Raw genomic sequence first — 27,391 nt, 5'->3', positions numbered from 1 at the left:
TATGGCACGCAAGAAGAAGTCTGCTACCTCGGCTGCACAGCCAGAGCGAATGGGCGCTGTTTCGGCGTAACTGGTTAAATGGTCTACGGCTGTTACAATTCACCGAAAGCCGGCAGCCGTGCAAAGCAAAGGTCCGTAGAGATTAATGCCAACAGTGTGGAAGGGCTGCGAAGGGCAAGGGAGCGGTTGTAGAAGTCCGGCAGGCGGAGATGTGGGCTTTTTCCGCTGCTGGCAAGATGTGCATGAAGCGATGTAGCGGGCAACGTAGGTGGAGAGGCCAGGCCAGAAGAAACGAGAGCGGACGCGGTCGTAAGTTTTGTGGAAGCCGAGGTGACCCGCTGAAGCATCCTCATTAAGGGCTTCTAATATCTGCTGTCGAATAGGGCGCGGTACAACGGGGACCCATCTGTTGTCCGGCGAATGGGGATTTGAATGATACAAAATACCATGCAAAAACCGAAAGTGCTGAAGCTGCCGACGCGCCCGACTGTTCGGTGGTTGTATTGTGCCGGTAAGCCGGTCGATTATCGTGCGGCAGTATGTGTCTGCTCGTTGAAGAGTAGGCAAATGAGACAGGCCGTCAGTAAATGCTGTGTGGTTGACAGGTGCGATAAGGAGAGTGGTAGCGGGTGACGATGACGCGGAAGTCGTAGACGACTCAAGAGGGCACTGCGAAAGTGCGTTCGCGTCGAGGTGCTTTTTCCCGGACTTGCAAGTGACGGTAAAATCATACTCCTGAAGTCGGAGAACCCAGCGTCCGAGGCGCCCAGATAAATTTTTCAGTGTCTGCAACCAGCATAACGCATGGTGGTCAGTCACTACTGTGAAGTGGTGTCCGTAAAGGTAGGGTCGAAATTTCCGCATGGCCCAAACCACAGCGAAACACTCCTGCTCAGTGATGGTGTAATTTTTCTAAGATGTACTTAGGGAACGACTGGCGTAAGAAATAATGCGCTCTCGATCTTTGCCATCCGACTGCAGTAGAACAGCGCCAAGGCCGTGGCCACTGGCGTCCGTGTGCAGAAATGCAGGTCTGGACTCATGAAAAAGCAGAGGACCGGCCCAGAGGTCAGCGCGGTCTTCAGCTGTTGGAAAGCTGCTTCACAATTGTCTGTCCAGACGAAGGGAGCTCCAGAGTTAAGGAGTGCGTTGAGGGGCGAAGCTATGGAAGCGAAATTCTGGACAAAACGCCGAAAGTAAGACGCCAGACCAAGAAAGCTACGCAGAGATTATTGCTGCTGGGGCCGTGGGAAGTTAACCACAGCAGAAATCTTGTCTGGGTCGGGCCGAATCCCATCGTGGCTGACGACGTGTCCGAGAACTTTTATGCTTCGAGAGGCAAAACGGCACTTTTTGGTGTTGAGCTGAAGGCCAGCATTGGCAAGGCATGTTAGCACCTCATCCAGCCGTTTTAAGTGTTCAGAAAAGGTTGAAGAAAATATAACGATATCATCGGGATAACACAGGCACGTTTTCAATTTAAGACCCCAGAAAACAGTATCTATCATGCGCTCGAAAGTTGCGGGAGCGTTACATAGCCCGAATGGCATCACATTAAACTCATATAGTCCATTAGGGGTTGCAAACGCTGTATTTTCTTTATCCGCCCCATGCATTAGAATCTGCCAATACCCAGATCGAAGGTCGATACTAGAAAAATATTCCGCTCCTCGTAAACAGTCCAAGGCATCATCGGTGCGAGGCATCGGATAAACATCCTTTCGTGCGATTCGATTCAGTGCTCGGTAATCAATACAAAATCGAACGGATCCGTCTTTTTTTCGCACTAAGACAACAGGAGATGACCAAGGACTGTTTGATGGACGAATAATTTTGTGCTTGAGCATGTCGGCGACGTTTTCGTTAACGACTTTTCGCTCAGAAGAAGAGACGTGGTATGGTCGGCGGCGAATATTCTGTGAACCGTCTGTTTCAATTCGATGAGTGGTTACGGATGTTTGACCGAGTGTGGTACTCTGAGAATCGAATACCGACTTGTGCCTTTGTAGGAGGTCCAGCAAAGAATTGGCTTGGTCTGGAGAGAGGTCGGAGCTGATAGTGGCGGATAAAGCAGGGCGTGGCGGGTCAGAGGGCGAATTCGAAACAGACGAAACACAGCAGAGGGGAACAATAAAGACAGCTTCAGACTGAGCAGTGGTAGCGATAGTAGTGCCTTGTCGTAAGAGGATTGCCTCAGGGCTAGTGTTCATGGCAACGAGTGCGGCAGATCCTTGCGTAAAGCGCACAAGACAGGTGGCTATTACAATACCTCGTGGGAGAAGCCGAGAGCAGGGCACGATGAGCACGTCCAGAACACTTTCCACCATGAACAAAAATTGTCGTCTCATATCCAGGGCTCAGAATGTAATCCGCTCTAGCCACCAAACACTGCTCTTGGACATCCGAACTTTCTATAGGGTCTGTAGCGGCGATTTCAATGTCCGGGTTCTGGCAGGAGATCACAGCCTCGGCGGATGAGAGAAAGTCCCACCCTAAAATGAGTTCGTGAGTGCAACTGGACAAGACCGCGCACTGGACGTGGTGTGGAATTCCCTCAATCAATACACGTACTGTACGGTATCCGAATGGTTCGAACACAACTTGGTTAGCACCGCACAAAGTAGATCCAGTATAAGGGGTTCTCACTTTACTGAGCCGCGAACACAAATTTTCACTAATGACTGATATACTGGCTCCAGTGTCTATGAGGGCATCAACATCAAATCCTTCAACGTGTACGTGCAATGTATTCCACGGTTGCGATGGAGGAGTTTTTGGCTTTTCGACGAATGCAGTTTTCCCTCCAAAAACTGCAGGCTCTAGTTTTCCGGATGGTGGCCCAAAGCGTTGGACGCGGGGCGAAGAGGCGATACAGAGCGGCGATATGGAGAGGGTGATCGTCGCCGGGACGAACGGTCACGCTGAGGCGTATCAACAGGGGCTGGAGGTGGAGAGGACCGGCGAGGGGTGAAACAGGAGCGTTGTACCGAGTGCCATAAGAAAAGCTGAGGTCGCGTTCAAATGGTGCATACCCTCGTCGCTCATCCTGCTGACGTCGCCTGCAGAAACGGGCAATGTGTCCCCTAATCCCGCAGTAGTAACAGACGGGACGATTGTTCGAGAAAGCCGGGCGGCGGGGTCGCATGTGGGTGTAGTAATAGTCCCGGGACGTAGGCGCTGGAGAGATCGCCGTCAAATGCTCATGAGCCAGCGGAGCTTCTCAGGCAAGGGTGGCTTTGAGGCGATTGCCGAATACGACAGAACGGGAGTCGTAGGAAGAGGAGACGAGGTTGGCAACAGACTCGTCATGGATGCCAACTCCTCCTTGACAAGGTCGCGCAGCTGAGGTCCATCCTTCCGAAAGGGATCACGTGGAAGGGTAGGCTGGTCATGTAGCTGCAGCTCTTAGCGGATGATTTCGCGAATTATAGCCCGTATTTCCATGTCCCCATGCGGTTGAGGAGCCCGACCATCCTGTGGCAAGCGAATTGACTGCAGTTCATCTAGCCGTTGACACGTTTCGCGTACATCGCTGACGCTTTTAGGATGCTGAACCGCCAATGCATTGAATGCAAATGCAGAGATGCCTTTCAGAAGGTGGCGTACCTTGTCGGCCTCTGGCATGCTTTCGTCCACGCGGCGACACAGGGCAACGACGTCCTCGATGTATGAGGCATACGTCTCCTCAGAGTGCTGAATAGGACCAGACAGCTTCCTTTTCGCCACGTCGGAACGATGGGCTCGAGAGCCGAAGGCCTTACGCAGCTTCTGGGCAAAGCTGGCCCAGTCATCAATGTCGGCTTGATTGTTGAAATACCATGTTTCTGCCGCTTCTTTTAGGGAAAAAGATACGTTATGGAGCTTAGCTGTATCGTCCCAGCGGTTGAATGCACTGACCCGAACATAGGTGTCAAGCCAGTCATCGACGTCCTCGCCGCGGAGCCCGTAGAAAAACGGTGGGTCACGCTGGCGGGTGGTCACTGCAAACGCCGGAGGCGCAGCAGAAGCGCCAGTGGTGTTGCTCCCGACTTCAAGCGGCATGGGTTGTGCAGTAAACGGCGACCGGAACGGAGCTCCAGGGGTGCGATCAGAAGGCGTAGAGGACAGGATCGAGGTCGACCTCCACCACTTGAGAGGACATTGAGGGACAGGTGGAGGAGGACGTTTATTAGGAAGCGTTGCAACCGTCGCGGACCCAGAACCAGCCTCTGATGACGATGATGTTCCCAAGAGGGGAATTGGTCGAATGGTGATGTGAATGATTATGAGGGGAAGAAGATGAAGCACAGGAGGTTGCCCACAATGTACGACCCGGTCACTGTAAATAGCACGCGATGCTCAGAACGTTCTCACAATATATATATATAAATATATATATATATATATGGGAGTCGTGGTGACGCGTTTATTGCAAGGCAATAGTGCAACCGGCTTTGGTGTGAGGCTAGCCAAGATGGAAGCCGAAACGAACGCGCTCGTCGGCGAGATGATTATGGTAAAAGGAGTGGTCCTGGCTAGTTCAGGTTTTCATGAGATTGACCAGTGCAGGACACGATATCCGATAGGACTGAGTTACTGTGCACACACTGTATATATATATATATATATATATATATATATATATATATATATATATATATATATATATATATATATATATATATATTTATATATATATATATATATATATATATATATATATATATATATATATATATATATATATATATATATATATATATATATATATAAGACAGAAATAAGAATTGGCAGTCAAGACAACCTCGGAAAGCAAAGGGGAGGATGTAGTACGTCAAGATAAAGTATTTGGAAAATAAGAAAGTGGAGAAAAAATGCCCGCCAGGTGGGATCCGAACCCACGACCTCCAGAATACCGGTATTCTGGAGGTCGTGGGTTCGGATCTCACCTGGCGGGCATTTTTTCTCCACTTTCTTATTTTCCAAATACTTTATCTTGACGTACTACATCCTCCCCTTTGCTTTCCGAGGTTGTCTTGACTGCCAATTCTTATTTCTGTCTTATTTTCAACGAGCCCCTCATTTTCCTATTCTGATTCGCTATATATATATATATATATATAAATATATATATATATATATATATATATATATATATATATATATATATATATATATATATATAATAGGAAATGAGGGGCTCGTTGAAAATTGAAAATAAGACAGAAATAAGAATTGGCAGCCAAGAAGACCTCGGAAAGCAAAGGGGAGGATGTAGTAGCTCAAGATAAGGAATTTGGAAAATAAGAAAGTGGAGAAAAAATGCCCGCCAGGTGGGATCCGAACCCACGACCTCCAGAATACTGGTCTGGTATTCTGGACCAGACCGGTATTCTGGAGGTCGTGGGTTCGGATCCCACCTGGAGGGCGTTTTTTCTCCACTTTCTTATTTTCCAAATTCCTTATCTTGAGCTACTACATCCTCCCCTTTGCTTTCCGAGGTCTTCTTGGCTGCCAATTCTTATACATATATATATATATATATTTATAGAAACCTAGGTCGGCAGTCTACAACGCCAAAGAAAGCAGGCAAAGGGGTGTGGTTAGGCTCTATTTTTACTATGGGGAATGAAGTTAACTATTTTTTTTAATATAAGGAAGAGAGAAAGAAAGAAAAACACGTGCCCAGATAGCCGAATTGGTAAGGCATTCGAGATCTAATCGAAAGGCGTGGGTTCGGTCCCCACTCTGGGCGCGCGTTTTTCTGTTTTTTTCTTTCTTCTTTTTCGTTTTTTCTTTATTTCTTTCTTTCTTCCTTCTTTGTATTAAAAAAATCTTAACTTCATTCCCCATAGTAAAAATAGAGCCTAACCACACCCGTATGCCTCCTTTGGCGTTGTAGACTGCCGACCTATGTTGCTGTATTTCCTCAACGAGCCCCTCATATACCTACTATATCAATATATATATATATATATATATATATATATATATATATATATATATATATATATATATGTATAAGAAAGAAGCATTGGCAGTCAAGAAGACCTCGGAAAGCAAAGGGGAGGATGTAGTAGCTCAAGATAAAGAATGTGGAAAATGCGAAAGTGGAGAAAAAATGTCCGCCAGGTGGGATCCGAACCCACGACCTCGGGAATACCGGTCTGGTGCGATGACCACTACGCTACCGGCGGGGCTACTTCAGCCTCGCTTTCTGGGGTATTTGTGTTCATTTGTTTTTTTTTTAAATCCTGCGCAGGGGGTGGTAGCCAGCGCCACTCGGACTACTCGGGGTGAAGGGACCTCTTTTTGAAGGGACGACTACTCGGGGACCTCTTTTTACCCCCGGGCCGTGACTCGAGCGTCTTCGACATGTCGAGAGTGGTCGACTAGCGTTGAACCCCCTTAAGCTCCCTATGGCACCAAGACTGCCAGAACAGAGGCCCTCGCTATGCATGTAGCGAATCAGAATATGAAATGAGGGGCTCGTTGAAAATAAGAGCGAAATAACAATTTGCAGTCAAGAAAACCTCGGAAAGCAAATATATATATATATATATATATATATATATATATATATATATATATATATATATATTTATATTTATATGTATAGATATATACGTAACAGCTGGTCATGAAACTGAAGCCGTATCTCTATTTACTCAACGTGTCGCACGCGGACAGTATGCTCGCAAGAGTAATGTGACCCACACTGGTAGTTTTCATGCCGTTCCAACGCCGCAGTCTTCAGGGTTTTTTGAAGTATTTTCAAGATGAAGAGGGACAAGGAAGGACAACAAAGAAATATTGAAAGTGACCGAGGGAAAGAAGTATAGGCTAGAATATTAGACTGAACGTCTTTAGGGTGGTAGGGGAAACACAGTTATGTGGATGAGAAGGGCGACGAGTTTTAACAGGGGTCGGTGATGGCTGCATTCCAGTGAGTGATCATGGCGGAAGAAACGTGGTTTGTGCATGCCTTTTGATATCTGCGCGTTTGAAAGGTGTCTCCTTTCGCCGCGTACTAAACACCTCCTGCCTCCCCTGCTTTTCGTCTCTCGCCCCGCCTTCTTCATTCATCTGGAGCACTACAGTCATGAGCTGTGTACCTGTCGAAGCAACATGAAACAATGAACAGACGCCGAAATATTGGAAGTGGGGCGCCATTGGCACAAAAGGCTGCGGAGTAGGGTGATCTGAACGAGTCCCTATACTTCCACCGGCGCCATTGGGGTGAAGTGCCAGAGCGTAAAAGCGGGACGAATGAATCGCTTGAGCAAAAACAATATTTTCCTTGGAAAGAAAAAACAGAGAAAATTGTACGTAAATAAAAAAACAAGGTGATGAGGAAGCAAGAATAGACAAATATGCAAAAGAAAAGATAAGGCGCCAAAGAGAACAAAGTTATTTCTTGAGTGGTTAGTAGAAATCTAGTTGGTGTTTACATTGGCAAAGTTATTCACAAGGTCCCAAATGTTTCTCACCAAGATGAGCCTCTTTAATATAGTTTGTATAGTTTTTGAAACACTTTGGAGGTGTTTTTGAACATTACAATGGCCCCTATATTTAAATATACTAAGAGACAGGTGGCAGTTTATATTTATGACGGACTAAGCTGTCGAAAGCAATTATTATTCAAGTTCACCTGTACTAAGTAGGTCAAACAATCAAAGAATTTTGTGCTCCCTTTGCAAACCATAGTGACCGCCACGATAGACATCAGGGCTTCATTACGACCGAGACACCACGATACAGGAACTAAATTAATTAGCTGTAGTACAGTTGAGTAAATTGAGAGGAATTGTTTTAGAAACACTACATGACGTTTCCAACCACAAACATGCACAAAAACACGGAAAAAACGAAGGATAGCTGTATTTCACAGTGGGTAAATGAAATACCATAACCAAAGAGAATAGTAAATGGGAGCAAGGAAGTGATGCACCAAATCCTCTTCTTCAGAGCAGCATGCCTTTTTGGGGGAGTTTTGACTCCTAAAACACACATAAAGGAAAGTTCACCAGCACTTTCATTTATTTCCTTCACAGGGGTTTGGAATCTGAGGTTAGGTTCCTTTCAGCTCCTTTCTATCTGTGCTCGTCCCCAATGAGTTGAGGCCTGATCCATAATGAACTAGCTCAAAACAACCACCCGAATCTCTGCTATCTTCGTGAACGTTTTTTGTCGAAATTGATATGGTGCCATAATTGCTACCTATTTTAAACCTTTATAAAAAATGTCTCAAGGTAACCGCCACGAACATGCGTTTCTATTGCGACCCGTCACCTGCCCTGCGCAATTATTGAAAGGGATTTGCTCACCTTTAGCCGCACTGATGCCCAAGTATTTGAGGGCTGCCTAACTCCGTACTAAAGGGTGAGCGCACGCTGTTATTAGGAGTAGATCAATCTCAACAATGTAATTTTAATCTTTCTCTTGTTTTCAATCTGTGCTATTTGAACCAATAAACTGACATCCAAAGGTTGTGGGGTATCAAGACCCGCTTTACTGGAGATTTTGGGAGGCCTTCAGTCTCAAAGCTGCATGTTTCACAGCGTTTACGCAAACGCGCCCAGTGGTTGGACGAATCTTTGACATTGGCATTGGGGATATCGTCTGCTTAAGCACGGGAGTGAACAACACTATGAGCGAGGAAGAGAAGAACAAGCATATTCTTGGGGTTATAGATGGCGGTAACGTCGAGTTGATACTTGCTAAAAACCCTCATACTGTGGCTAACACCAGCACGACGCAGACGCCATTTCCCGGCTTCGGCTCGAGAATTTTGCGAGACAAGGCGGTGATATCAGCTGCTCCTGTGGACCTTCCTGGACGACGTCTCTACTCCAACTACAAAGGAATCATCTTCCGAACCTTCGGTGTCACTTGGCACCGACGACGGGCCACGCGTGCATCGCACTATGTTTTTTCAACGTTTTTCGTCCGAGGAACCGACCGCGCAGCTGGAGCAAACGCCCAGTGCGGTTCAGCATGCCACGCATACGCCATTTCCCGGATTCGGCTCCAGACTATTGCGACACAACGCGGTGATATCAGCTGCGCCTGCAGATCTTCCCGGATGATGTCACTACAACAAAGGAAGCATCTTCCGAGACTTCGCTGTCGCTTGGCACCGACGACGCGCCACGTTCGAATCGCACTAAGTTGTTCATCGTATTTCGTCCCAGGTTAGTGTTACCTTGAGTTGTTTCACATTTTTTTGCATGGCGTATTTCGGCCCAATCGTCGCTGCCAAGTGTATATTTCAGGAATTCGTTGTTGCTTGCATCTCTGGCAAAATGTCTAAGAACGTAGGCAAACTGAAGTATGAACGGAGAGCTGAACTCAACAAGTGAATAAAGTGAATAAAGCTGAATGAATGAATGATTGATAGTGGTAGGAGGAAATGCAGAAGAAACTGAAAGCGTTTCGCGAGTCTACGGAAGGGGAGCTGCTAAGAAAATTCATGATATAAAATTTGTCCAGACTAATCTAACTAAAAGCATAGAGTTTGCCCATGACTGAGTCCGAGACAAGAAAAATGAGGTTGCAAACAAATTACTCCATCTTCTCACGTGGGAACCCTGAGGGGATGCAAAGCCGTGCAATCTGGATCAGCTACTCGCCGCTGGCGTTTCAAAGCGGCTTCTTGTTCTCGAAGCGAGGAATACGCTGCTGGACGCTGCCATTTACGTTCGGCGTCGCGACCTCTCGCCTGTACAGCCTTGTCTTCGGAAGTGCTCGCGGTTCTGACACTGTGCTGGCTGGCGCTAGTTGAAGGTATGCCAGCTAGTTCGCTGGCAGAATCGTTGACGTCCATTTCCAGTCATCGGACGACGCAGGACAAAAGAAGCAAATGAGCCGAGTGTGGACACGGTGTATTTGCAGCGCAGAGGGAGTGTAGAGAAGGAGCAGCGCACGTAGCGCACAGGTGGTGTGGAGAGGAGGACCAGTGCGTGCTAGCGCACAGGTGGTGTGGAGAGGAGGTGGGGAGAGAGTGAGTAATCACAGGTGGTGTGGAGAGGTGCGGACCCTGGACGCCGGACAACGGAGGGTCGACTAAGCGATGCTTTGCATCTAAAACGAACGATTGCAGGACGAAATGGAGGCACTTATTTTTCCAGATGCAAGGCTGTTCAAAACGAAACTAGGAAGCAGAATAAACGCCTTGCTAGCATGAAACAATATTTGAGGAAAAACAACCTTGACATACACGGGGTGATCCAGACTAAAAACGAGTCGGTTCCTGACATTCTATCTAAGATGGGCAGCGCCATAAGAGAGCCGATAACGGCGACCGGCGTTGAAGTCTGTCACCGAGTGCCTGCACGTGACGCAGATAAAACAGCCAACATCATCGTCCAGTTTCAGTCGCGAACAAAGCGCGACGCTGTTCTGAAGAAAGCTAGGAAAGCGCGCTCAACATACAATGATATTGGCATGAATAAGGCAACGCCCATTAACGTCAAACGGCATCTTTGCCCGGTTCGAAAGCGACTGCTCGCGATGGCAACCAAAAAGAAACATGAACACAAATGGAAGTCGGTGTGGACGAACAAACGAACAACGGACATATTTTCGCAAAGCAAACTGATGACGGCGCCGTGGCTCGCATATCTAGTAAACAAGACATTGAAATTTTTTTCTCACGGCCCCCCGGCGATGGTATTTGTTGTCGATGCGGGGCGGTCGCCCCATACGGGGAAAACCCTTGAGCGCTGATGTCAGGATGTCGAAGTTACAACGTGTAACCGACCAACTAAGCACCGCTGAATTACTTAGAGCGTATTCCACCCTGTAAAATAAAACTGCAAGTTAGACTCTCGAATCTGTGCTACATATTAATGCAAGTTCTGTTTGTAACTAAGAGGATGACATCTACCTTTTCTTGGGCGAACTGTTTTTTAAATTCAGTACAATAATTTTCTTTGAGACGTGGTACTCAGATGTCTGCAAAACGTTACATGCAGATGGATAAGGGCAATCTTACCTTAATCGTTCAAATCGTCGATGTGGTTGACTCACTCTCCTTATTATGAAAAAAAAGTACCATTGTCCCTGAATTCAGCATGATGACTGGTGACTACGAAATTTTTACAGTTCAAAGTAAAAAAGACCTTATTTGGTTCTTTACCGGCCTCCAAATGGAAACATCCAATGTTTCATCAGCTTTTATGAATGTTTCCTTGACTATATTTGCAAGAACAATTTACGTCTTATTAGTGGGGGCGACTTTAACATGAAGTTACTAGAACAGAATGCTGATACGAGCGATTTTACGGAGTGTTACTGTCATCTGGTTTTACAAGTGTAATATCTACGGCAACCCATTATACAAGCTCTTCATCTTTGGTGTTAGATGTAAAAATCACGAACAGTGACATAAAAATTTTAGCGCCGGCACGATTTCATATGATATCAGTGACCATTGTCCCGTCTTTCTGAATACCAGAGGGAATGTACAACCAAAAAGGTGCAAAAACCAGCAGTTATCGTGCAATGTGTAACAGATGGTAGGCTTGTGTCCTTCAAGAATGATAATATGTTGGAAGAGTTGCTTTCCATTAAAAATAAACAAAATTCAGATGAAGCCTATAATGAATTCCATAAATAAATAATGGTAATCTACTCGAGACACTTCCCCTTTAGGATATGTAGGTCCTCAACAAAGGCTCGGAAACCATGAATAACCCAATAGCATTTTAAAAAGATTAGCGATAAAAATCGCAGCTATCAGCCATTCTTGCGCACACGTTCTCTTGCAAAGTTGTTAGAATTCAAAGAACTTCGAAATCAGCTCAATAAAGATATCCGATGAGCAAAGATTCGATACTGTGAGCACTTATTCAAGAACAAAACTAAACAGCGCCCAGAGGCCGCATGGAATCTTTTCAACAATGTTTTTGGACGCAAAAAGAACAGTGCTCCACCGGATACGATGTTAATCATTGGTTACGAATTGGGCGGTGCAGCCCTTGCAGATTATATTAACTGTTATTTTGTAAATGTTGTCGTATCTTCTCAAGATAACCTTGATTTAACGGGCCAAAGAATATAGTTGTGTTTCTTATAGTATATACCTCCAGCCGCCTGACGAAGGGGAAGTTTTTAGGGTTTAGGGTTTTTATAAGCCTGCGGAATACAAAAGCTTTAGATGTAGATAACTTGCAGAAACGACCAAATTAATGTGTATTGCAATCAATTGTATCCCTGATTGTACACTTATTTAACTTAGCTCTGGAATCTCGTACATTTTCTACTGCAATAAAATGATCGATGGTGTCTGTAATTTTGAAAGGGGGGACCAAAATCTGTCCACAAAATATCGCCCATATGAATTCTGGCAGTCTTCTCTAAAGGACTCGAAAATCACCGAATTCTTCGACAAACATGCTATTATGAGCGACTCTCAATTATGTTTGAGGACACATCGATCAACTGCAACAGCTCTCATAACATTGAAAGAATATAAATTACAAGACGTCGACAAAAACCCGTTTTCTGTTGCGATTTTTTCACGTCTGAGTAAAGCTTTTGATTATCTTAATCACAACATTTTCGCTGTTGATTATCTTAATCAAACTTGTGATTATCTTAATCACAAGTTTCGCTGTTACGGAATTCGGGGAAAAGGTTTAGAACTTATTCAATCGTATTTAATTGACAGAACTCAGTATGTTCACATCAATACCTCGAAGTCGGCGTGTCTGCCTATTAGACATGGGGTGCCCAGAGTGAGCATACATGGGCCCCTTTTATTCGTCTCTTATATAAATGATATCGTTCATATTGATTCAGCAGTAAATATGTTATCTATGCTGATGACAGCACGGTATTTATTTCCGGCCTTGGCATTATTAATGTAGTTCAAGAATCTGTACATGTTCTTTCAAAGTTGTCGACATGGGCAAAAACGAATCGGTTGGAAATTAATCTTCTAAAAACTAAAGCTATTATCTTTAGCGCTAGAAATAAATATCCCACGCTAACAAGAACCCTTTAACTTGATTCTGGGGAAGTTGAGATTGTTACTGAGTTTCAAATTCTTGAGGTACATTTTTCTTCACACCTCAGTTGAGATGCCCATATAAATTACATGTCCAAGACACTTTCACCAATTACTGGCGTTTTATCCCGCTGTCTTTTCTGTTTCTCGCAGGAATTGAAAATAATATATTTCACGCCTTATTCAGCTCGCTTTTAAACTACTTCTCTGTTGTCTGGTCGACAACTACGCATACAAACCTTAATAAACCTTTAGTTTTACAGAAAAGAATGATACGTCAAAAATCACAAAGGCAACCTCAAGCTTGTACATCAAGTTTGTTTCGATTATTTCGGATAAAAAATGTTATAAGAATTTATAAATACCGCCTACTGAAATTGCTATTATTTTCCTCTATTTCTCTTATGAACTTGATAACAGGCCTGGCTTCCTTACAGCGCAGAAACATCACAGTAAATACGAGAAGTAGAGATAATATGGTTTCCACGCAGTTTCGCACTTTTTACAAATATCAAGCACTACCCCACAACATTCCGTTTTATATTAATAAATTCCCGTAATTATAGGCCTAAACAGAAAGGAATTTCAATCATATTTTATCCAGTTGTAAACTTCGCTACTTCTGTGTTTCTGTCCGTATTGTGTGCTTTATTTTATAGCTGCTAAAATCAGGCAGACTAAACATGAGATGACCCATGTATGAAGTGAATTTCGATAAATATGAACTGAAGGTTTTAATGTGTGCTAGTACTTTGTTTTTCAGGTGTTTGTTTTGTGTTTAAAATGTAGCACCTAAATGGAAAATTTACTTTGCAGTGTAGCCACTGTTTTTACGTGATCGCTGTAATCAGCTGATATTTATTGCTTCTTTATTGTAGTTCTTGCTGTTATTTTATGTTGTCTTGTACTTGGCGGTCAATTTGATATCTAACGGTGTTTCTATTTACTGAAAAAGCAATCGCGCTTTGTATATGTATATATCACAAACAAAAAAATCTGCTGACGTATTTACATTTCTTTCAAAATGCTGCCAATTTCTGTGTACAGTGTCTATTAGCTCCTTATATTGCTGTAATGATTTTTCTTATGTATGTATGTATGTATGTATGTATGTATGTATGTATGTATGTATGTATGTATGTATGTATGTATGTATGTTTTTATGTATGTTATTGTATATTTTCTTTCCATGCAGCACTCGCTAATTGTTTCTGCCATGCTGTGTTTCTGCCGCTGCCTAGAAAGGGTCTTCCTGGCATAATTAAGCTGTTTTCTTTTACAGCTCTTTGCTCTTGAGACCATCTTGGAAATAATTGTTTTTCTAGAAAATAAAGACGAATTGAATTGAACGTTGGACAACAGCTCCACGAACCTCGTAATTATCGAGTCATCCTTCAAAGCCTCCAGGGTGAGAACAGTTCCAGGCAAGCTCGGCTTCTGATGACAGTGCTGCGCTGTTATCGCATATTCAGCAGTTCGTGCGACGAGAAGTGCCTTCCCAGTTCTACCTTGTGCAGAACGAAGTGTACACTCAGCCTCATTTCGCATGAAGTATCATCCTCAGTATTAAGTACAAATCGCCGATGAACTCCCACGCGCCCGCCAGGTTATTTTCACGGTGTTTCTGGTCTCATACATCAGCACCTAGCCGCAGACACCGTCTGCCGCGGTTTCAACCTTGACGTATAGAAGGCAACACCCTTGTCTATAACACAGGTTTCGTACTTGTAGCCTTATCTTGCCTCGGCCGAACAACATTTGAAGAAAACTATTGTGTCATTCTGAAGTCTAGACCATATATATTGACCTCAAGTTTTTTTGTGACAAGTTTGAGTCCGCGGTTTTGAGAGGTAACCAGTTTAAGTTGAATTCAGTGTTATAGACAAGGGTGTTGCGCACTGTACCAAAGGCAACCTAGGCTTTACTCATGCCTCTGACTGGGCGACCATTTACGCCGCTCCTACTGCAAGCTCTGCAAAGCTTGTATTTTAAGAGGCCTAACGTGTCAGAACTACACCTGAGGCTACGTATCGACATTTCCAGTTGGCCAATCCTTGGCACATGCTGGACATGTGCAAAGCTGTGCGTAATTGCAGGTTGCTAAGATAGCAACGGCTGTGGGGCCTTCGCAGCACGCATGGCTCATGATACATGTTTGCTTGGGTGTTCCAGATTCTATGAAATACACTCAGACCCAATTGCGACAACACGCCTGTATTCGCAAAACGGTGACGTTGCCAGCCGTTGCTTCTCACCTTCGCAACGCAGCTAAATGTTTTATACGAGTTCCTACCAATATGCAGGCAGGAAACTATTAGCCACAAGTTCCAGAAGTAAACACTCTCTTGCCTTTGACATGACGAGAACCTCCAATATGCCTTAGATATGCTCTAAAAATTTATCTTTGGGAAATGCCCATGATTTCACTGCAAAAAGTGTCCCCACTGTTTTATCCTGTATCATCGCGGCATGGCTCATGGATTCCAAATTAGGCCCCGTTCAAAGAATATGGCCGCCGCGTATTATAACGTATGTTTACTCACCACAAATGTTTAGCACCTGCATCTATTAGACGCGTGTACCGCTCGAGTTTTCATTCAGTATAATCTGAATATTCGAGTCTACTGTACTCTAGTCGTAGTTTCTTCAAGTCCTGAAATAAAGGCCTTTTTCCCAACTTCGAGCAGTTGTGAATGTGCTCTCCCTAAATATATTTGTACCTTTTTTTCTTCGTTCTTCTGCCGCCGGATTACCTTCTCGCCCTCTTAAAAACTTCGTCTTCGTCGAGGATAAGACAATTCCCCCATACACCACGCTCCTCGTTCCTGCAATATGATCATCTATTTCTTAAGTAGCCGCACTTCTTACGCCATCACCCCTGTTCACCCGCATTCGCCATGCTCAATGTCCGATATGGCCGGAGCATTATTGTTACTATTCCCACCCTATGTCCCAGATTGTTGCTTTGCGTTTTGTGTCTCTGACCAGACATGCTAATATATTGCGGTGTCTTCGCAATTCATGCCGATGATTTGCCGCGTTTTGAAATCGACACCTTTTGTCCTCTGTCACGTGAAAGTTTGGCATCATTACCACAGGTTTCCTGTCGTGTAATTTTTGCGCACCTAAATAAAAGATGACAAGGTGAACTTGTGCGGCTACACCACCGTTTCCCGTGTCCTTTTTCTCCGCACAAAACATTACTTCTCCCTCCACCATCCCAGGAACATTGGCGGCGTACCGTGTTGCACCGTCGAATATCAAGCCACTGGCAATCAAGTCGAAGACATGCTACTATGTAGTGTCTTGGAATTATAAAAATTCACATGTGTCTTCGTATTTTGCTTGTAAAGAAGAACGATGGCTCTAACCGATTCTGCATAGACTAATGTTTACTAAACAGGATAATCCTCAAGTAGAGTTGGCCGCCAAAAAATTATGCCCTTTATTGTTGCACTGCACTTAATTTCTCTCCACCCTGTGTTGTGCTCAGGGTTCAAGCGAGCTCGTGTGGCAGAAGCAGAACTTTCCAAATTCACGTTAGTTTTTTTTTTAAATATAGGTGTTCGAATGTAATCTACAACTTACATTGTTACGTAGTTAAAACCTACATGATTACAGATTATATATTTTTATTTTGAATCTCACAGTGAAACTACAGGTCATTGCGCATCTTCTCATTTCACTGCGACAAGTATGACGCCCGCTAAAATAAATCAGATATGTGTTGCAGGCTAACGCAAAAAAGCTAACTTCTAGTGTTTATCATCGCGAGTAATATATGTATGCAATATTGGTATGCAATATAGCACAAACCAAGGAATCTTCGGCGACGCTGTGCCAATTTGGAAGAGTTGAAGGGCACGTACTCTAATTTTTATACAAACGATTAGGTTGTTAGCTTTCTTTTATCTGAAACACGCGCGATAGATAGCGGTTCCACAACAACTAGACGAACGCTAAACTTCGACACATAATCGTCGCGTAAGTATCGCGTTGGTACACCGAACAAGGGTATTTATCCTGCAAAGTCGCCTGCAGAGAATAAAATGGACTGTTATCTTTTTTATGGTGTAGGCACAAAAGTTTGGGCCTACAATGATTTAAATACCGGGCTTTAAGCTTTTTGTGACGCATGCTGTCTTCAATTTACTAGTACAGCCCTGAGTAAACGCTCAGCCCAAAGTAGAAAAAGAGCTTATTTTACGGTTTTGCCGTGTGGCGAAAGGGTGACGTTGCTCTGTCACCACGCTCCGCCTAACACAGTTGTTTTACCAGGAAAATGAGGAATTATAAAAGGGTTCGGAATTTTCGTAGTTTTATGCCTCTAAAATACGGAGAGCATTTTAAGCATCTGATTAGCAAATAAAAAATTCCGTCACATAATATCGGAACAAGAACACCTCAGCACACTCCGAACAAATTTTTCTGAAAGGGTCGCATAACAGACACACATATCTTCCATGAGCTAGCTTATATAAGGGTAGATAACCCGAGTTTAGCCAAGGGTAGTGGTCTAGACAAAGACCACTCTATATGTAACTAGTGGTCAATACAGTTATTGCCAAACAATTGGGAAGAGCCCCTGGTACGAATAACACAAGGACGAAGAGTTTAAAAAAATGTGCATTTTTTATATTGAAACATAAAGCTTCTTGTAATACACGCTACTACACTTTACTAAGTTTTAGTCGGTTATGGAAGCGCGCTTCGTTCTATTTAGGATTCTCATCCTTGAAAATGCCCTCCCATTTTTTGCACAACCAAAGGCTAGAATCCTAAGTCTAAGCGCGCAGCAAAAAAGCACTAGGTCCTCCCCTGTTTGAAATTTCCAGAACGAGATGGGTTGGTCAGTGTTACTTATTTCATACATCTCAAAGTTTAAAAATCTTCCATGAGCTAGCTTATATAAGGGTAGATAACCCGAGTTTAGACAAGGGTAGTGGTCTAGACAAAGACCACTCTATATGTAACTAGTGGTCAATACAGTTAATGCCAAACAATTGGGAAGAGCCCCTGGTACGAATAACTTTACTCATATCTTGAAGTGAAACCTTAAATTGTGATTGTTTACTGCAGTTCTGCTCAAATATCGGGGTATGTAAAATAAATCCGAATGTGCGAAAATTTAACGAGGTAGTGTTTTTTCAATTTGAAATTTTAAATGTTTATAAATTTTTTGAAATATTCTGAATACCGGCGCCGTAACATAAATTGGAATTGTTAAATGCGACTACCTGTGTTTTTAAAATAACAGTAAAGGTTCCTTAATGCCACATATTTTATTTGTAAAAAGCATATTAACGAGCAAATGATGATTGATTGATTATAGGGTTTAAGGCGCGGACGCAACGCAGGTGATGAGGAGGGCAGTAGTGGAGGGCTCCAGATTAATTTTGGCAACCTGGGGAACAATAACGTGCGACGAAATCTCGTATACACGGGCGTTTACGCTTTTCGCCTCCATCAGAAAAGCGGCCGCCGCGGCTGGGAATCGAACCCGCGACCTCGTGCTCAGCAGCAATGCCTTAGCCACTGGCCACCACGGCGGGTTTAACGAGCAAATGGATCGCTGTGCGCCCGGCCATTCATGCCCAAGCGAGTAAAGTGTTATATGTTTGACGGCGATATAGCCACCAAGCACTTTTGTGCGTAAAAACTAAAAAAAAATGTTATGTCGTGTTATAATTAACGGTGGTACGAATTCAGTCCCACCTCCTTCTGAAACATTTCTCGCAGCAACTCAGCTGTGTTTAAACATAACAACAAATTTAAAAAACTTGTCAATATTGTAAATATATTGGAGAGATGAGTATTTGCAACTCATTACCCAGTAGACCTTAATATACTAGAAATTCGCAAGTACCCCCGAATCAAGTTCCTGCAACCAGATACGCAAATCTATTCTTCAATATATGAAAGCTTTATGGTTTCTTGAATAAAAAGGTCCGTGAGACCAAAAAATGTCCCCCGGCCCATTTGTAAAAAACGGGGCCGGTCCAAAACAGGGCAGGTGGCAGCCCTTATTGAGCATAAGAATTATTGGCATACAGAAGCAGCAAGAGGGAGGTACCGTGGTTTTACTTTGTGCTGCCCTAAAGCAGTGCCTGAGCGAGTCTGAGTTCCCCGTCGAAGTGATAGACAGATATCTGTCTTTAGTGGAGTCTCAAAGATTGAGCCTAGGAAATCGTTATACCTACAAGTAAGTTCATTCACGAGGTTAGCAGAACACTCTTCTAGGAATGCCCATGTTAGATTGTAGTAGGTCAGCTTGCCTTTTGGTCTCCCTGGGGCATAGGGCTTACTTTGGTCTCCCTGGGGCTTACTTTGTCAAAAATGGGAATAGCGAGACATAGTGATTTGAAAAGCGTTTTAAAAAACTTGATACAGCACAGCTTACAGATTTTAGTTTGAAACAGTTGACCTCCTGAGGCGGGAACAATCATGTATCGGATGTTTAATAGCCACACAGAAATGCCATTATATGAACGCGTAGTACGCGCCCACCCTGATGATAATGTTGCCCTTTCCAAAGCTGCGTGGGCCAGACGCACGGTCAAAACTGTTGTCTTTGATGAATAAACTAAAGCGAAATGGCATGTGTCAAGAGCGTTCACTCTGGAAAATGACACTTTCGTGTGACCCTGTGTAAATTTTTTGCAGATCGCTGGCGTACGGCTCAAATGTTTTGGAATAAACACAGAACGGTCACCACTGTTTGGATGTTTACAACCATAAAAACATAAATACATTGTGCCGAACACCTCGAACTTCTACAAGTGAAAAGTAGAAGGCACGTTTAGTGTCAGCCTATCTTGCTCAGAGAAAACGTGTACAAGACAACGTTTCTGAAGTATAAAATGTCACCGGTGAAGACTTTGATTTTGCTTGTATCCAAATTAGGTGAGAGGTTGATAACAAGTTTTATTACAAACCTATGTTCACTTGGATAATGGTGTTTGAGTGTCACAGGCCCGGGGAACACGAAAAATACCAACTGTTACAAAATCTTCGTGAAGAGCAGCTAGGAAGTTGGAGAACGTTGGTGCCATATTTTCGCTGACGTGTTATAAAAACTTTTGCAGCAAAGTTTGAGCGAACGAAACTTCTGTATGTTTTACTTTAGTGTGTTATTTAATAAGTAATATCAAGCAGATCACCGAGAAATATTAAGATTGCCGGTTTTATTTCCTCCCTATGCCAGTACTGGCGACCCATGCTGGTGAATAAATTTTAAATATGTGCGTGTTCATGTTGTGAGGTTTTGTCACATGCAACCTCCGTAGGTGCGATACCTCGAGAAAGGTAGATTTATTACCCACTCCTAATTTTTCAACAGCTCTCGACAGCGGGGATATATTCTCGCTAATTCCTTGTATCGTTTTGGTAAAAATGTCTGGCCACTGCCGCTGGATGAAAAAATTAGAAGAATGTTTATTCAATGCGCATTTTACTGCGTTCTGCACATATTACCAAAGTTGGTCCCCCGCTCAGAAATACATCTGATTTCTTAATCTTTTTTAATGGTGGCCAGGTGTCACTTACACTAGAACTGGTGTTCCGAGATTCGGCTGTGTAGCAGGGTCCTGATTATCTTCCTTAGGCATAGGTTTGAGGAAGTTAGGATAGTCCTTGCTATTGTGGTCTGGACAAACGTGCACGCTTTTATTGCGCAGAATTGAGTTTCCACGATTTGTTACTTCGTACCAATCTTGGAATGTGGTGTAGGGTAGACTGGCGCACGGAAAGACCTGTGACTCAATATTTTTTTTTTGTAGATTTATCGATGCGCTTTGCCCGTGCCTCAAACTGGTACGGTCGATTTCGTCATTTCACGCTAACATGGTGCGCTATACCAAATATATCCGTGCTAGGAAAACGTTTTCGACAGTGCAAAACGTTCACGACAAGGCGCTCGTTAACTCGAGCAATATTGATTGTGGAAAAAGCGGTTACTCACATTTAACACATTTAAACGGAAAGTCGTATTAGAAAGTTGGGCAAAAAAACATGACTTTGTAATTTGTGTTGAGTTTGTCATTTTGTTTTTGTCAGTTGACCCGCGTGCTTTACGCGTCTGAGAACCATTTGTAATTTTCGTTCGTTCAGCTGCCAAATTATGTTTACGCGAGAAGTTCCTAAAAGAATGCAAGTAATTTCAGAGGCAGTGTATAAAAATGTTAGAATGGCCCGTAATCGTGAACAAATCTGCTCAAAATAAATACACTCAAAGTCACTTAGAAACTAAAGGTAACCGTTACAGTTGTTCTGCGCCGTCACTACTAACACGCATGACACACACTGCATGGGGTCCAATTTTTTGACTAAAATATAAACAACTCTTTGTTTTATATAGTTGCAATTTGCGTCCCTCTGGCGGAAAAGAAATCCATCGCTTACACGTTTATGATAAGCATTTTATAACGCAAGCAGAAACGACTGCAAATATGCACAAAAAATGTTCTTGCGTCGTGCCTGCATAGGGCGGGCAACCCTCTCATCTTCAGACGACTGCAAAACAGTTCCAATGAGCCTCCAGAGTTTGGCGCCCCCTTCTTCTGAAATATCAGTATGAAAGTTGCTTTCATTCTATGATTAATGCATTTTCTGAACGAAGGACCGTTTTTAAATTCACCCTTGTTTGCAAGAAGCTCAGATTTGTGTGACCCGTGGCTAACGCGTTGAAATACTGTTAATTAGATATGTTTATCGATACAAAAAACGGTAAGTGCGGAACAACATATGATTGAACATGTCTTATAGGCGCTAACAAGAAAAAGTATCAATGGCATCACAAAACATTCGTTTACAATACTGAACCATCTATCCTACACCAGCACCTGGCGACCGCCTACAAACATGAAGGGCGCTTGTATTCATTAGAATAGTGGTCAGTCCGGTTCCCTTTCGTCATTTTTTTTTCAGAAAGTACAGCATACCAAAAAACTGTGGTTCCAGTTTGTAATTACACAGCTCCCAATCAATGCTGAGGAGTTGCGCCATGTTCAACACTGCCGCTAACAACAGAATTGCAGAGGAGGGAGCTGACTCAGTGTCTCTAAAGAGCAGTTCGAAGAACGCAGGGAACATTTCAAAATTGGCGGTCATTTAAAACGCCTGCCAAAAGAAAGGTGATAAAGGAAGTTGATATATAGGCCTCAGTGTAGAAACTCCGCGGTTCTTTCTACCACGTGATGCTTCATTGTTTTCCGACACCTAGCTATTTTTATTGGCTTCTGCTAATCACGATGACGCCAGTCAGATCATAAGGTTTGTTCACTTCCCTTGAATAATAGAGAATTTTATATTAACAAGCACCTTGTCTCCATGGCGCGAGTCACCCCCTGAAGTTGTGGCCCACACCATTTTTTTCTCAGCAGATGCATGAGTCACCTTCCATCTTTAAACTGCAATAACTTCAACAAAAAGATAATTATTTCATCTAAGAACCGCGAAATTATGTCGCAGGCTATTATACTGTCTGCGCAAAGTATACAGCGGGCAATGATTTTATGCACGCAAGTCGCGTCACACAAAAATAAAGTTTCTACATGTTCTGCTTTCCACGTTTCCTCTGTGAAAAATATCATAAGGTGCTTTGAAAAAAAAAATCATCATTCCGCCTGGCCTGCCTTTGGGAACCTACCGGCCACGTATGAAACATTTCTGGGAAACCGACGCACTGGTCGGGGACATTTATATTCGAAAAGCCATTGTTTCTCAAGACAAGCTTCAAACCTGACAAAGAGGTCTGAACACCCCACAATATCTTTGTGAAGTTCCCTCATACCGTCGTAAGTCTCGTCACCGTACTCCTTGACCGAAATGTAGGAGCGCCGTATTCAGTTTTATAATGCAAACGTCATTGTAAGCGCGGCTATTGTTTTGGTCCTATACACGTGGCGCTGCTCCAACATTTTGCACATCAGTGATGTTCTTCACGGTCATCGTGTTACCTATTACTCTACCACCTCCGGGAGCAGCCGGAGGAAAACAGACATGAACGTGTTTGCACAGAACGACGCCCTCATGAGTCGGAGGAAAATATGAACTCTAGCACTTGTGACTCCAACCGAGAAATCGCGGAGGAAACGTCGACATGGCTGACGCGCCACTTTGCACAAAAAAGTATTTAAAAATTTTAATATTTACATAGCCATCACCATCATCAGCCTATCAAAACTCAGTGCAGGACGTGGGTCTCTCATATATATGTAATTTAACCGGTCTTTTGCTAAGTGCGGCCAATTTATCGCCGCAAACTTCTTGATAACATCTGCCCATCTAACCTTCTGCCGCCCCCTGCCACGGTTGCCTTCTCTAAAAATCTACTCTCTTGTCCATAATTACAACGGTTATCTTGCTTTCGCCTTACATGCCCTGTCGACGCTCAGTTCTTTCTTCATTTCTATTAATATAAAGTAATGCTCAATAACCTCGACAGAGCACATCGGTTTGATATGGGTGTCGAGACAGTGTAAGTGGTAAGCAAATATATCTACTTAGGCCAAGTAGATTTAAGTTATAAGGCAGAGATAACTAGAAGGATAACAGTGGGGTGGCGTGCATTCGGTAGGCATTCTCAGATAATGAATGGTAGCTTATCATTTCCGTGAAGAAGGAAGCACATGACAGCTGCATATTACCCGTACTCACCTACGCAGCAGAAACTTGGAGGCTGACAAAGGGTTCAACTTTAACTCAGGACCATTCTGCTAGCAATGGAATAAATGATGAAAGGGGTAATATTAAGGAAAAGGAGAGAGCAGAGTGGCTCAGAGAACAAACACGTTTAAAGGACAGGTTAGTAGAAATATACATAGTATTTATAAGGAAGATCTAGCAGTTAACTCTCGGAATGTATGCCGAGATTTCTTACCGAAACATTTTGGGAAATGTCACCCCTCGATTTATATCGGCGTCATTGGCATAATGGTATTTGTCACATGGTAGTTGTGGATCCCATGAGCACCATGGAAATCAAATGGCATTATCCCCACGGATATCAATCGTCCGAGCCGACAATTTTTACTTCCCTTGCTGTGACGTAGCTGCGAGCATGTTTTACTTTCGGAAAAGAAGCTGCCACCTTTATTGCTAGTACAGAACACCATTTAAAAACACTAATAATAGCCCAATTAGGCAGCAACATATCCGTCTTGCGCCTGTCTGCCTTATGTTACCAAATACAGTAGCCGACGAATTTTTCGAACCTGGAAAAATAGTCCGAATAAAGGAACAGTCCTAAAATAATGTCGCGAATGGTTCCTCACCTTAAATGCCTCCCTCATTAGCAACTCTACTTGCACCTCTATAGGCCTCCCGTTTTCTTTGTGAACATTAGTTAAAAACACCACATCATTACCAATGTTCTATGTTGGCCGTTGAGTGCGGTCGGGAGTGTCTTTTTGAATCCAGTGTCGCTTTGTTGCCACGCGGTCGGTTACCGCACGATCCTGTTATCCGTTAACAGCCCGCCCAAAAGAAAGCACCGTAAAAAGTCTCGCCACGTATGACACATTTCCGGCTTTTGGGATAGCTTCCGCTGCAGACTACAAGCAAAATTATGGCCTCCAAGATCAAAGGTTCCTTACCCCGGCGGGAATAAGACCAATCTACATCCAGTCTGTAGATTCATAGGTGGCCTATGATTTTAAATAGCTTCGACCTGGAGTCTTACCGCGGTTCTGTCGCAGAAAAGTTGGTCCGGCCAAATAGTGTTTTACCTATATTGTGCATGAAGTATTCGTTGTTCATATACAATACAGGGCAAGTGGAGATTTCTCGAGGAATTCCGGAATAACCAGAGTCCGAATTTTTGGAGTCTGAAAAACGGTTGTATTGTAGTGTACTTAACTTGTGGATGCTGAAGGGGCAGCTTTCAGTCAGCAGCAATCGCAAGGCCTAGTTTCGTGGTCCCCGTACTGAGCCCCTGGAACGGACAGACAAGGTGGTGACTTTTGTTCTCGAGCATTGTGCGACGTATTAGCAACTATGTATCCGGTGACAACACGAATACCCCTGCTCGATGCCTGCGCAGACCACGTCTCATGGAAGTCTTTACGTAAGCGTCGAATTCTTGGCGCTCACTTCCTGACCCCATTGTTTTTCGAATTTAGGAAGTACTCTATAAGCGATTCTCGCGACTGCGTAGAAGACGACTTGCTATGTTTGAGACAGCGAGACAAATCCCTTGCCTGACAACAGTGGCACTAGAGTAACTTTAGGCAAATCAAGTGCGTACAGCCAGCATAGAACGGTATTGTGCTCCTTACTTTGTCCCATTTCTGGGCCTCAAACTCAGGGAGTCGCCCACATGGTGGCTCGATCTATATTCCCACTTATACATTTCCAGTGTGCGCAGGCGAAGGTTAACTATGTTTGTGGAGTAGGACTCACATCGGCGATGTTACACTGACAGATAGAAATAAATAAGGCGACGGGTGGTAGTAAAAGCGACATTTTCAAAGAATGTGTCTTCAATTGTGACTGCAATAATCAGTGAGTAGAGAAATACCACAAAGCCGCCGTGAAAAATTAAATAAGTAAGTAAACATGCATTATTGTTTTTCATAGTCCCATTTTTAACCAAGAGAGTGCAGTACCTCTGGACACGCAATTGTTGTCAGTAATGGCACTGAAATAATCTATTGAACATTTATCAAAACTCACGAAACCAGTGTCTACCAACGATGTGGTGTTTGAGAGGCGTAGTATCCATAACCACATAAATACCAGCTGCATAACAAGACTTCTGAATAATATTTGGTTATGAACACTGTCCCGTATACTCTTGCGAGCTGTAACAATAGAAACATATTACTTTTAAACACTTATACGCACCTGTTTAACGTTCCTACTATGCAACCAAAATAGTTATCAATCATCTCGAATTTCTGTGAGCTTTGTTTTGTGATACGGACGCTATGCGATTTTTGCTTCTAAATATTTACACAAAATTTGACGATAAAGAGACAGAAGCCACCCAGTGTGTTGTGGCGATCTCCCCACAGAGGAAAAAATAAAAACTGCTCAGTAACCAATAAATAGCGCGTAGTAGTCATACAGGCCAGAACAATTTAACCGAAAATTAAGGTTTCAAAATCATTTGAAAAATCCCTAAGTTAGGTGGCACACAAATTCGCCTTCATTGTATAACCTGCAGTTCCCAGCTACGGGTTCTGCACTATCGCAGAACTGCTTAGAACACTGCGATGACCTACGGAAGCCCATGCGGATGTAGCTGTGAAGATGTTCTGTGTTCTTCACTTGCGCCATAAAGTTAATTTCGAAACGCCAAAGTGCCCATGTACTTTTATGAAAATAGTTATTGCGTCCAAGCTGTACCGAATGCTTTCGCCACCTGCAGAGGCTGATTGGCATCAGTGAGAAATTTGGAGTTTTCTTATCCGAAATTCTGGTTGGCAACATTCTGTTCTCAAGGCTTCGAATACTTCTTTGAAAGTAGCAATAACGTTCCAACTTTATACATGCTGCACATATGGCGGTACGGGTGTGTAGTTATTTTGTAAAAATATATGGCTACAGTATTCGAAAATAATCACTGCGGGTAAAATCGTTTGGTTTGAATATTTTTTGTTTCATATTCTGTCATAGCCATAACACGGTTGCTCATTTTTCAACCTAGTAAGAATATTTTCAGAATAACGTCTTTGATGACAAATGTGCACTGCGAAATGTGTTGTCGGGCAAAGAGGTGCTAAACACAAACTAAATATGAAATCCCAGAGGAAGTCTATTTCTTCCCGAGAAACACTGCCAGCAATTTTATGGCGAACTTCAAAGAAATAGTGGGGAAATTAAGTAAAACAGACGAAGGAGCAGAGACTCCTGAGTCAGTTTCAACCTGGCTTTTGATTCATGTAATAAAAGCTATTTTGTTTAAGTGGCGGTTGCACCCTAAGGTTGCGTAAGAAACACGACAGCTGATTTTAAAGAGGCTTCTTGTTTTCCTGCTTGGTATCACTTGAATGCTAACCGCCAGTTAACACACTTAAAACAATGTTTAATACGGCATTGTATTAACGCACGCTTTTGCACTATACGAACACTGCAGAGACAACTGTTGAGTTATTTCAATGTTTCTTGGGTATTTCTGTTTCCATTTTTGCAGACTGAAATGAAGGTCAGTGGGTACCACACTAGTTCAGTCAAATTTTCAATGTCACATTTTTATGGCCACTCTAATGGCTGCAATCACCAATACAAATCACGAAAAAGAATTGGGATTCGCCACTGTAATGGTTTATTGTACAGGCGGTAGTCTGAACACGTTATCTGCAAGTTTGTCGGTCACCTAAGCTAAGTTAAGCTCTGTCCGACTGAGTACTCTTGTAGGTGTAACCATGAAATAAAGACGCTGATAAGCCTTTGTATATT

At 43.3% G+C, this 27,391-nt stretch overlaps 1 long non-coding RNA gene across 1 annotated transcript in view; it reads left to right on the top strand.

Moving 5' to 3' along the window:
* Window positions 1–19,783: 19,783 nt before the first annotated feature.
* Window positions 19,784–27,391, top strand: part of LOC144139394 (uncharacterized) — an 82,428-nt gene continuing 74,820 nt past the window's right edge. The window contains exon 1 of the long non-coding RNA XR_013316180.1: window positions 19,784–19,894. This is a non-coding gene — a long non-coding RNA (uncharacterized LOC144139394). The remainder of the gene's footprint in view (window positions 19,895–27,391) is intronic.

This window comes from Haemaphysalis longicornis, unplaced genomic scaffold (assembly GCF_048455015.1).
Source record: "Haemaphysalis longicornis isolate Haplotype H1 unplaced genomic scaffold, Haemaphysalis longicornis Haplotype H1 scaffold_5, whole genome shotgun sequence".
Lineage (NCBI taxonomy): Eukaryota > Metazoa > Arthropoda > Arachnida > Ixodida > Ixodidae > Haemaphysalis > Haemaphysalis longicornis.
This window is presented reverse-complemented; position numbering and strand designations above follow the sequence as displayed.